This window comes from Suricata suricatta, chromosome 2 (assembly GCF_006229205.1).
Source record: "Suricata suricatta isolate VVHF042 chromosome 2, meerkat_22Aug2017_6uvM2_HiC, whole genome shotgun sequence".
In the NCBI taxonomy this organism is placed as follows: domain Eukaryota; kingdom Metazoa; phylum Chordata; class Mammalia; order Carnivora; family Herpestidae; genus Suricata; species Suricata suricatta.
In genome coordinates this window covers 58866801-58880091 of record NC_043701.1, presented here as the reverse complement: position 1 = coordinate 58880091, position 13291 = coordinate 58866801, and the positions used below count along the sequence as shown (strand labels likewise).

Sequence of the window (13291 nt, the reverse complement as noted above, 5' to 3'; positions counted from 1 at the left end):
TTTTTTTACAGAATCAGATTATACAGAATCCAGCCTTCTATGCTATACAACATCCCAAACAAGGAAGACATCTGTCTCTTGATGAAACACTTACAATATTTTAAAGTGGCTGATTTCTTTGAAATTTAAGTAAGCTATTTTAAACATAAGGGTATTTTTCAAGCATTCCATAAGGGTACTGTGCTTCACCTCTCTCCCTTCACTACACTGGAGATAAATTTATAAGTCATGAAAAAGTAGAAGGCTTATTTACCATATTACAACCCCGAAGTGGACCTAGGAGATCATAAATCACCAAAATTCTCAACCTACGTCCTTTCTCTAAGTCAATGTATTTTGCAAACTTAGCTGAGCTTTTGAATTACCAGAGGAACTTATTAAAAATGCATGTCTTATGTAAGAGATTCTGGTAAGTTTGTAACTAAGCCCAGGAATTTGCATTTTAACTCACCTCTTCCCCAGATATTCCTGGTGACACTTGAAGAAAACATTGGAATAGAGTTACTTGATTTCAGATTCATTTCATTCTCTATACATAACAAGAGCAATTCTGGGGGCACCTGGGTGCCTTAGTTGGCTGTGTCTGACTCTTGATTTCAGCTCAGGTCATGATCTCACAGTTTGTAGGATCAAGCCCTGCATCAGCTTCCAGAGTGATAGCATAGAACCTACTCAGGATTCTCTCTCTCCCTCTCTCTTTGCCTCTCTCTAGCTTGAGTGCCTGTACTCTCACTCTCATGCATGTGATATCTCTCTCTCTCTCTCTCTCTCCCTCCCTCAAAATAAATAAATAAACTTTAGAAAATGCCTTAAAAAAGCAGTAGCAATTACAAACCAATACAACTCCCCAGAAAAGCCCTTTCCTGTCCTAACCCACTGCTTTAGAATGCCAGTGGTTCACACAGCCACATGCATTTCCTAAAAGGGTTGGGGAGGGGCAGTTTATACATCATTTCCTAGAGATGCAGAGAAGAACCCACCAAGCAGAGAGGAGGCAGGAAATTCCTTTGTGACACAGAGGCAGGACCCTGGAACAGGATATTTTACTAGAGAAATACATAGGTTTAAGAGGCAAGTTTTCTTGGGGCACCTGGGTGGCTAAGTCAGTTAAGCGACCAACTTCAGTTCAGGTCATGATCTCATGATCCATTAGTTCGAGCCCCACATTGGGCTCTGTGCTGACACCTGAGAGCCTGGAGCCTGCTTCAGATTCCGTGTCTTTCCCTCTCTCTCTGTCCCTCCCCTGCTCATGCTCTGTTTCTCTCTGTCTCTCAAAAATAAATAAGCATTAAAAATTTAAAAAAAAGGAGGCAAGTTTTCTTATAACATGTCTCAAATATCGAGGAATTATAAGGTATACGAAAGGTGTTGTACAGCTCTAGGCTGTGCTACCACAAAACGGGAGATCCTTCCAACGCTTGGACTACCTATGTTAGTCAACTGCTAGCAACCATTATTAGGTAGAGGAAGAGGAAGTTGCTGCAAAAGATTCTCTTCCGAATTTGATTATTTCCAAGCTGCAAATCACCCCAAACGGATTATTCTTAACTTCAAGACCACTGCCTGTGAAATAATCACGTCAGTGCCCACAACATAATGAAGTCAATTTGGTGCCAGCCTCAACCATGCAGGTCCTCTCTGTCCTTTCTCTCTCTCCCTCTCTCTCTCATTAAATGCTGGGTATCCCCATGCAATCACACCTCTTGATCAAACCCTCTGTTTAAAAGACAAACTAATCTTTGTCGACGTGTAACCTTTCAGGGCTTTCATTTTTATTTTAAATTTCTGACGGTTTGAGGCAAAAGACCCTATAAATCCATGAAACAGACTGGGCTGGAGTTTACTGCCATTGTAGAAAAGCATCTTTGGGTGACTGTGTATGATCTACGTATGTATGTATAATTCAGAGAGCAAGTCAGCTCTGTTCCAGTGTCCTGCCTCTGTGTCATGAAGGAACTCTGCCCCACAAGAACCCTTCAATGTGTCAGGGTGAATATCTGATCACACACAAAACAAGGATTGCTATTACAGTAGGACCATGGCAGTTAGGGTCCACTTTGCCTCACTGAGTATGCAAATGGTAGAATAGGATCATTTATAAGACCAATGTGAACCCTTGATTCTGACTTCTATATGCCATAACTCTTATTCCGTATCTCTATGGAATGCGTCCTGACTCCTGTAATCACTGAAACATTATGCCGTTCCTCTTGCATAATATCACAACTCATCCTTCAGATCCGAGCTTAACATCTACCTTCTTCAGGTAGGTGCATCCAATCCTCTCACTCTAGGTGAGTTACCCACTTACATAAAAGACTGTTTTTTTCTCCTCACAGAATTTTTAATTACGATTTTTCATTAATAGATAAGTTGTTATTATGTTCAAAAGTTTATCCCTTGGGACGCCTGGGTGGCTCAGTCAGTTAAGCATCTGATGCTTGATTTGGGCTCAAGTCATGACATCGCAGTTTGTGAAATGGAGCCCCACATGGGCTCTGTGCTGACAATGCAGAGCCTGCTTGGGATTCTCTCTCTCCCTCTCTCTCTCTCTCTGACACTCTCTTTCTCAAAATAAAAAACTAAACTTTTTTTTGAAGTTTATCTCTCTACCAACTCCTGCTGGTCAATATGCTTAACCAGGATGGCCTTGTTGACTACTATATTATGAGTAACTACCAAGTGTCTTTCACACATTAGAGTCTTAATAAATGGCTCTACATGAATGAATGAATTCTCCCAGATTGACTTCACAATAGAATATGTCACTTTTAGAGTAAGTTTAGCATCCTTTACTCAGCATTAGGTACTATAACAAGAGTGCACTTACGTATGGGCCCATGTGTATTTTATTAAATTCTTAATTTAAACATGTATTCATTTATTGTGAGAGAGAGAGAGAGGGAGAGAGAGAGAGAGAGAGAAAGGGCCTGAACACATTAGCAGGGGAGGAGCAGAGAGAGGGGGGAGAGAAAGAATCCCAAGTGGGCTCCACACTCTGCGCAGAGCCCAATGACGGGCTCAATCTCATGACTGTGAGATCATGACCTGAGCTGAAATTAATAAGAGTCAGACACCCAAGTTCCTCTAATAAATTATTATAGGCATTTTTAAGATACAAAACAAAATATATGGCATCGATATATTCAGGTTCTTCCCAAGTACGAACTAAAATTTCAACTAAATAACTATATGACAATAAGTTGAAATGCTCAACCTGGGGGCTTTCTGGGTTGTGTACATCTGCTCTAAGCTGCTTTGGGGTAGTCAAAATTGATATATGCCAGTCACACAGCAAACACTTCAAAACTAAGATCTTACCCACAGCTTCTTCCAACATCGTTCCTAATAAGGAATTCACTCAATATGTATTCAGGAAATGAATCTACTAAAGTACTACACTTAAATTTAGACTTTGAATCAATAAGAATGAAGTTTCAGCATTTCTATATTAAAAGTTGGCCCGTGAATGTGTTCTCAAGCAACTGTGATTACTATCACTTTAATTTTGCATCATGCTATGCATATAGTCTTATTATATTTTTTCATGGGTAAATTTTTTAACTCTGTGATGATGGTACTTTCATTATGTAAATCTTAGCCATTATGGAGACTCTCCGGGAAATTATACCTAAACACAAGAGATCTTTACATGGGTTATCCCTTTCACAGAAGCCCACAGAGCCTTATTTCCTAAGAAGCTCTACTCACATGGCCCCTAGAAATCGCTAAAAAAAATTGTGTTTAAACAGTATGGTTGAAATTTTCAGACTTTAAAAAAGGAACAGGAACAGATTGTTTTTTAAGTACTCTCCCATCTCTACTCAACCCTTCCCAGAGTGCTTTGTAGTATTTTTCATTTGAAACCTAATCATAGATACACACACACACACACACACACACACACACACACACACGTGCACTCACACTCATCCACCCATCCCTGATTGGACTGAGGTGACCCAAAAGTCAAAATAAAGGAAAAAATACTGTAGGTCCTCTAGGGCAGTAACTTCAAACTGGAGTCTGAAGATCAATTCAGTATGCTCCCACAAGCATTTTTTTGGAAACGGAACATAGTGCAATGGAATGGAATGAATAATCAGTGCTTGATGACATCCAATCTTTCCTAACTTAGGAACCCTGGCATCATGGGAAATTTTGGAGTGGGGCAGCTATGTGTATATATGTGCAGGGGTATTTGGAAATGATAAGTCCATGGATTATATATGTGGAGCTCAGGCACACTGCAGCATAACGTGACCACAGTTAGCGATAACTTAGAAAGAAAGGCTTCCTGCCCCTGTCATTACTGTGGGAACCATAGTGGAAGTGCTCATCTGGGGGGGCAAGAATGACATCTGAATGCTGGATACCCTTTTGGGACCATTTTCCATAAGGCCGTAGTAAAAACCACTGACTCCTTTAGAGAGAGGGAACTCCCCCTAGGATTGCTGAATTTATCACGAGACAGAACCCCAGAGAGGAATAAGAGATTCTTACGATACAATGGATGAGATGTTGAAATCAGTTAATTTGAATATTCAAAGAAATGGGACCTCGTTTTATACCCCAAATAAAGTAGGCCATATTATTTTTATAAGTATCTTAGGTGTTTTAAGTTGTATTGGTCCATAGACAAGTTGACTTCTAAAGTATTACGTAGGAAATCTCACACATACACATGCCACACACACAATATGCTATCCTGTGAAAGAGAAAGGTAACTTTTACTAATGTTCAAGTCAGAGATCCTGTAGTTTTAATTCCCTATTGTATAGATTCCTGGAGAAAAAAGGATGCGTGGGTATTTGAGTGGGTATTTTTTGTTAAGGAAGGAAGGAAGGAAGGAAGGAAGGAAGGAAGGAAGGAAGGGAAAGAAAGAAGGAAGGAAGGAAGGAAGGAAGGAAAGAATGAACGAAAGAAAGTACAAAAGAAAGATGGAAGCCTTAATCCGTCAAGAATATCCTTGTGTTACATGAAATCTGGCAGTTTTTAATATTCTTAGAGAAAATTATCCTAGTGGAAGGGAAGGCATAAGCTTGCACAACGTAGAAGCAGGAAACAAGAAGGCTTCAGATGACCATGAAAGAGGAAACTCTGGATTGCCTCATGGACACAGTGCCCAAAGTGTCTTCAGATATAAATGTGGTCATAGAAGCCGCACGTCTATGAACAGGCCCCATGGATAGAATCTCCTGGGGACTCCTGGGTGGCTCAGTCAGTTGAGCATCCAACTCTTGATTTCAGCTCACTTCATGATCCCAGGGTCATGGGATTCAGCCTCACATCAGGCTCCATGCTGAGCGCAGAGCCTGTTTGAGATTCTCTCTCCCTCTTGCCCCTCTCCCCAACTTATATGCTCTCTCTCTCCCAAATTAAAAAACAAAACAAAACAAAAAAGGAATTTTCTCCTATTCTATTTACATCTAATGTACATATACACATGCACACAAGCACATGCACACAGAAACACCATCCACATGTTTCTCTGAGAACAAATCTAACAGTGGGCATCAGCAAGGCAGTAATTTAAAAAAACACAGAAATGTCATATAACTAGGTATAAGGGAGGAAATAACATGGTTTTTTTCTTGTCATATCACACAATCAACCACATGATTCTACCAATATTTGGCTGTTTAACTTACAAAAATGACAAGTTAGCTCAGTTCCACCTAATATTATTGTAGTTTTTACCATGTACAGAACCTAGAAGAGTAATTTATTTCATATACTACCTTCACAAAATTACAGAGAAAATGACAGTGATACACAGTGAAACCCTTATGATAATTTCACAGAAGACAGAAAAGAATAATGTGGAAGGAAGCTTTATAGGGGTGCAATATGAACAAACAAGAACACAGAAAGTTAAATCAATGCACCATCACTGAATACGTACCATTCACAAGACATGCAGTCCTTGTCCTCAAATACCTTCAATTTAGTTGGGAAGATACAATACATGGAAAACATTTCACCTAAGACTGTTATATAATTTTCACTTGGGGCAGACAAACTGGCCCAGAGAATACCAAACTGGACACTTCCTGAGAATTCAAAGAGTAAAAATTTAAATAAATAACTCCCTTATTAAAACAAAACACAAAGGGGGCGCCTCGGTGGCTCAGTCGGTTAAGAGTCTGGCTTCAGCTCAGGTCATGATCTCACGGTTTGTGGGTTCGAGCCCCGCATCCAGCTCCGTGCTGACAGCTAGCTCAGAGCCTGGAGCCTGCTTCCAATTCTGTGTCTCCCTCTCTCTCTGACCCTCCCCTGCTCGTGCTGTCTCTGTCTCTCAAAACTAAATAAAAAACATTAAAAAAAAAATTTTTAACACAAAGAAACAAAAACAATGCCTAAAAAATTCCATATTACAACATACCAAAAGTTTCCCTGCTCATAAGAATCATGTTAAAAAATATTTAAATGTTTAAAAATGTTTACAGTTCTCCACCAATTTAAATATTGCACAGAAGTCAAGGATAGCTAAGACCAAATAAATGCCACTGGATTTCACAGAAGGAAGAAGATGGACAAAAAATAAATCTCAGAGGGATTAAATATTTAAGTAGAAATATTTATGGAAAAACAGACAGATTGACTGCATTTATTTCCATCTCCCCCCAAAACCCAACAAAAATGATAGTACAGAAATAAAGATGGTATCAGCACACAATGACAAAAGCAAGGGAGGCATTTTTAGTAGATCAGAGAGTTTAGTACATTTTAGAGAAGCAGAAAAGAGGATGGAAGAATGGAGACAACTCAGCAATGAAGATAAAGGTAAAACAAAACAAAAGAAAAAACCCAAAATGCCTGTACAGAGCAACCACTGAAAAAGCAGCCAACTCTCACTGCACAGTCACACACACAAACACACTCAAGCTGAAAACTCAATGCAACTAAGTACTGTGTACAGTGAGTATCAAACACAACACTGATAACAGAGGACTATTTGAAAGTCTGGGAATATAGATGAGCCTTCAAGCCCTTCCTTGACCCCAACACTGGCAAGGAAAGACAAAGGATGGCAGATTTACAGCAAGCAGGCCTACAGGAAAAATCAGCCCAGATTACGGCAAAAGGGCAGAAGCCTCAAAATGGGGTACCCAGGGGTCCTTCAGTTGGAGAAAACAGAACAATTATATTATCATATATATTGAGCCTTTGATAATAATGTTGATGCGCAATAACAGACCTGATGAAGTAAGAATAATTCTAAATAGTTAATAGGAAAATAAGTAATTAAAAAAAAGCAATTATTAACTCCAGAGAAAACAAAAAGCTGAATGAAAAACTTAATCGTCATATAAAACTTCATAAAAATTTAAAACTTCAGTTAATCCAAGGGTACCATTAAGAAAGCAAAAAGGCAAACCACTTTCGGAAACAAAACACTTGTGAAATGTCTATTTTATAAGATTCATATCCTGAATATATAAATTAGTTCCTCAAATCAATAATAAAATGACAAGCAACCCAAATAAAAAACATAGACAAATGACTTTAACAGACACTTCACAAAAGAAGGCATCAAAGTTACCAATAAGTACATGTAAAGGTGTTTATCAGGGAAATGACAGTAAAGGAATTTAAAATAAAGGAATTTAGGGACACCTGGATGGCTCAGTTGGTTAAGCATCTGAGTTTGACTCCGGTCATGATCTCATGGTTTATGAGTTCGAGCCCTGCATCAGGCTCTGTGCTGACAGCTTGGAGCCTAGAACCTGCTTTGGATTCTGTGTCACCCTCTCTCTCTCTGCCCCTCCCCTGCTCATGCTTTATCACTGTCTCTTTCTCTTTCTCTCTCAAAAATTAGTAAACATTTAAAAAATTTTAAAGAAAACAAAAAAATAAAATAAAGGAATTTAAACAGATAAAGAACAAGAGAAGCACGATGGATGATGAGTATCTGGTAGAACAGAAATGTTCTAGAACTTGACCTGGGTGATAACTCTGCAGATATCCATACACATAAAAATTCCCCAAGTAAAGACTTGTATATTTTATTAAATAAAAATACACTTTTTTAAAAAATATAATCCTCAGCAACCAACACTTCTTGCCATAATATATGACTGAAGGATGTGAAAATAGAGATGAATGTAAGACAGCTAAATCTTTACCTATATTCACCGAATACGAAAAGACAGATCAAGAAGTAGTTATTTTATACAAGTATATTTCACAGAGATGTTGTGGTTAGTACCTCTGTGAAAACAAGACAAGGCTGAGGGACGAGGGCCTGCTACTTTTCACAATAAACTTTTTATATCATTTTATTATATTTGATTTTTTAAATTGCAAATATTAATTTGGCAGGAAACGTTTTTGCCAAATATTAAATTACAAATTACAAAATATATGACTATTTATATAAACATGGGGCAGACAAGTATGCCTCGGTGGATACGTTTTATTTTGCCAGTGGGACATTCTTTCCCCCTTCTATACTCTGATTTTCCTTCCTTCTCCACCAGCAGTCCATGCGGTCCAAGGGGAACTTCTCCAACCCAGCGGCAGTAGTAGTTTGTGACTCAGGACCAATCCAACCTATAGTCTGGTCCCTGGCCAGAGAGATATCTTTGTGAGAGATATCTCGCAGGGAGAAGCACAAGGCCCAACTTGGGCCAATGAGAGCTATACTGAGTTCTGTGTAAATGCTGAAGGAACAACATGCTCCTATCTAGAGCTGCTGACAGCCACCTTGCCACCTAAACAGGAGAACCTGCCCAAAAATGGGGCTGCCTGAATGAACAGCAAGGAGGAGAGATGGTTGAAAAGGCATGTGAGCCCTGATGTCTTGAACCCCAGTTCCAGGAGGTCTGGAGTTTGTCTACCCCTGCCTTTTTCATTAATTATAAGAGGCAGTATCACATAATGGGAAAGCACTGCATTGCCTGGGTTCAAACTTCGCATTTACTACTTACTAAATATTTGACCTTGGTATGTCACTTAACCTCTTCTTCATTTTTTTAAACTTTTTTTTATCTTTAAGAGAGAGAGAGAGAGAGAGAATGAGAGAGCAAGCGAGTACGCATGCAGGCACAAGGGGGGGAGGGGCAGAGAGAAGGAGAAAGAGAATCCAAAGCAGGCTCCAGGATCTGAGCTGTCAGCACAGAGCCCTACGAGGGGCTCAAGCCCACAAACTGTGAGATTGTGACCTAAGTCGGTTGAGCATCCGATTTCAGCCCAGGTACTGATCTCACAGTTACTGAGCTGGAGTCCACATCAGGCTTGCTGCTGTCAGCATGGAGCTTGCTTTGGATCCTCTGTCCCCGCTCTCTGCCCTCCTCTGGCATGCTCTCTCTCTCTCAAAAATAAACGTTAAACAAAAAAAATTTTTCATAAAATAGGGACAGAAATAACACCGATCTCATAGAATCAAACAAGTGAATGTATATAATACACACACGTGTATATTTACATAACATATGCATATGTATAAAAACACTTATAGTTTAATATAAATATATATTTATGTTAAAATATCATTTAGATTTGTATGTGCAAGAGCCATATTTTTATTTTTAGTAATTATATTCCCCTTTTTCCTTAAACCAGTTTGAAGTGAGTTTTCCACTTTTTACAAGAGCTAGGACCCAATTAATTCAACACCCAGGAGAGAAGCCATATGAAATCAATGGAGAAATTTAAGCAGTTATGCATAAAACATAAGCACAATATAAGCATAAACATTCTCTATGGCAGAAGAAAATCATCAAAAAATTAAAAAATAAATAAAAAAGGAAGAAACCATATTTATAACCTTTAGAATTGATAGTTTTTGCCCTTACACAGAACAGGGTGCAGATGCTAAACAAAGTGGGCAAAAATAGAAACACAATTCACAAATGAAAAAAAATAGAAATACAAAAAATAATGTTTGGTTTTTGACAATCAAAGGAAACAAACAAGAACTCATATTTTTCCAATGACGTAGCTATAGATTATTTTAAATTTTATTTTCCAGTGTTGGCAAGTGTCTCACACCTCCAGTGAGAATGTTAATGGACACAATGATTCAGAAAGGCAATCTACCTATAATAAAAATCAGCAAACCTTTGACACAGTAATTCTTCTAGGAATGTATCTAAGGAAATACTTCAGGGTGTACGCAAACATTTTAACTACAAGTTTACCCCTGATTTGTATTTATATACAGAAATATTGGAAACTGAATATCCAAAAACTAGGAGATACATTAAAATCCATGAATTCCAGGGGCGCCTGGGTGGCTCAGTCGCTTCAACTTCTGACTTCAGCTCAGGTCATGATCTCACAGCTAATAAGTTTAAGCCCTGCGACAGGCTCTGTGCTGACAGCTCAGACCCTGGAGAGTGTTCTAGATTCTGTGTCTCCATGTCTCTCTGCCCCTTCTCTGCTCAGGCTCTGTTTCTCTTTCTCTCTCTCTCTCTCTCAAAAAACAAAACATTTAAAAAAAAATTTTAATCCATGCATTCCAATACTGTTCAGTCATTTAAAATGTTGATGGAGGGATGCCTGGGCAACTCAGTCAGTTGAGCATCCAACTTCAGCTCAGATCGTGATCTCACGTGGGTTCCAGCCCTGCATCGGGCTCTGTGCTGACAGCTCAGAGCCTGGAGCCTGCTTCAGATTCTGTGTCTCCCCCGCTCTCTGCCCTTCTCATGCTCATGCTCTGTCCCTCTCCGTTTCTCAATAATAAATAAATGTTAAAAAAAATCTTTTTAATAAATAAATAAAATGTTGATGAAAAATATGTACATCCAGAAGAATGTTCATGATTATTAAATGAAATAAGCAGGTGAAAAAACTCTGGGATGAGCCTGTTTTTGTTACAAATATAGACCTGTAAATATGGGAAAAGATCTATTAGACTACATATCAAATGACAGTGAAATTTCTGGGTGGTAGAAATATGACTGTCCTAATTTGTTCATTTTATTTCTCACTTATATATATTTCATTCTTTTTCCACTGAACCTTCACAGACCTTCAATTAAGAAAATGCATTTTGGGAATGCCTGGGTAGCTAGTTAACCATCCAACTTCAGCTCAGGTCATTATCTCGCGGTCCATGGGTTCAAGCCCCACATAGGGCTCTGTGTTGATGGCCCAGAGCCCGGAGCCTGCTTCCGATTCTGTGTCTCCCTCTCTCTCTGGCCGTCCCCAGCTTGTGCTCTGTTTCTCTCTGTCTCTCCAAAATAAATAAGTGGAGTTTTGTTATGTATTTTAAATTCATTAAAAAAATTTTAAGGCGCCTCTAAGAGTAGCTTCTGTCGTGCATTTGGAGTCAAAATGCGTCCAACTGTCAGGTTAGCACAGAGGATGAGAAACCCAAGCAAGGAGATTCTCTCTGGAGACAATTTGGTTGTAAAAACAAAAAGCCAGAGTCTCAAGAACACATGACGTATACAGATACTACGATGGAGTATCTGTGCACCACAGAAAAAGAATGGTCCAAAGACATAAAAGGAAGGAATCTCTGGGGGAAATGTCTAATGCCTTCAGCAGCCACTTACTGTGTTTTCCAGCCTCCAGTAGCTTCTGTTTAGGCTTGGCTGGGCTACCTCACCTGGATTCCCACATCCCATTTCTGGCTCAAGAAAGAAGCAGAACTTACCTACAGCGGAAACCATACTCTCAAGACTTTGGGTGTCTTAAAGCCCCAAATGTGGTGCAGCAGGAACTTTTCATCAGCACTTCCCCCAGGGAAGAAAACAGGGTAGCGGACTCCCTATACAAGCCTCCCGTAGACCTCCCCTCCCATGGAAAAATAACCACTATCCAGAACTGCAATCATAATACACACTTGACCTTAATAATGATGAAGTGAGTTTTCAACAATTCATAAGGGCTTGCATGCTCTGTAAAACAGATTACAATATCTTTTCATTTATTTTTAGCGTATTAACAGCTGGTGACCTAGATTAAGAAATAATTTAATATGTGAAAAGGTGCACTGTATCACTAAATTCTTTCACAGATGGAAAGCAGACTCGGTAAAAAGCTTCGGACCAAAGATTCAAGTAATTAGCTGGAAGTGGAGAGCGGGGAGAGGAATACCTACAAGTGGGTAAAGCGAAGCGTGGAAAAACCATGACAAACCCGGGCTGGGATCCTGGCAGATCCATAGCTACTTTCTGGACAAGTTACCAACCAGGGACTGGAAGAGGCCAGGAAGCCCTGCTAATGCAGCTGCTGAAGGAGCGGCAGGAGGTGGTTCTCTAGGCTCAGGATGAGCTTGGGTAGATATTAAAAGAAATACAATCCTCTTACTGCTCTGGGAGTGTGCGTGTGTGGAGGGCGGGACTAGTGGCAGCCACAGAGCCTCTGGGCCTGGGGACAGGCCAAGGGACCAGTGCCCCCGGCAGCTCAGTTCCTCCAGGTGAGTGGAAACCCGGAAAGCAGAACCTGAGCCAGGGTCTGAAGAGGGAAATACACGGTCATTTTGAGCAACGCGGCAAATCTGACTTCCAGTAAGAGAGGCAAACACTAAACACCCAGAATCCCAGGAACGGAAAATACTGCCACATGAAAGGGACCACCGCTCCACTGCTAAAAACCGTGGGGCTCAGTTAGCAGGCGTTCATTTTCAAGTAGGGTGCTTATGCTACAATATGAATGCCTTTTGGCTGGAGACATAAATGAAGACCCCGGTGCTAGTAAGGTCTTGATGACAAGCAGTGCTAGAGGGGCTGGGCGAGCCCATCGCCTGCCACGATACCGCAACTGCACAGGGCTGCCCTTGGTATAAACCTGGGATTCATCTGCGCCCATCTCTGGAAACGGAAAATAAATTATGGAGGGGCCAATTTGCTGAGGAGTTCGTAAAACACGAGGGAACCCAGACTGGGCGTGCAATGTGGATTTTCTTAAATGCAATAAAACGCCCTCCTTTGTGCAGAAATGTGCAAAGAACTGTTAGGTTCAGGTCACATTTATTTCTGACCTTACCGAGGACACTGGCGTCCAAACGGGAAACACAGGGAGAGAGACCTCCCAAAAAAGACAGAAAAAGAAAAGTCTGTGTCTAGAGCTCTATTTTGAACTCGAGGATTCACTCGACAGCACTGTATTAAAGCCATTTGGTTTTCCGAGATGAGCCCGATCGATCCGTACAGATTTGGTGGGGTGGCCTCTGCGCTGCGCCAGCCGCTTCTGCCGCACTCAGGTCCCCAGGAGACCCCCCGGAGGGAGGACCGCTGCCGCAATCTCCCGCCCGGACCCGCGGGCCAGCGGCGAGCGGGCGGCCGCGGGCGGGGAGATGCGCCCAGCTCCGGGAACCGCGGGCCGGGCCGCCGCA

General features: G+C 40.6%; 1 protein-coding gene across 1 annotated transcript in view; it reads right to left on the bottom strand.

Annotated features, from left to right (window-relative positions):
• The window catches only part of AMPH (amphiphysin), a 232528-nt gene that overhangs the window by 218980 nt on the left and 257 nt on the right, over positions 1–13291 (bottom strand). The gene's annotated exons all lie outside the window — the stretch shown is intronic.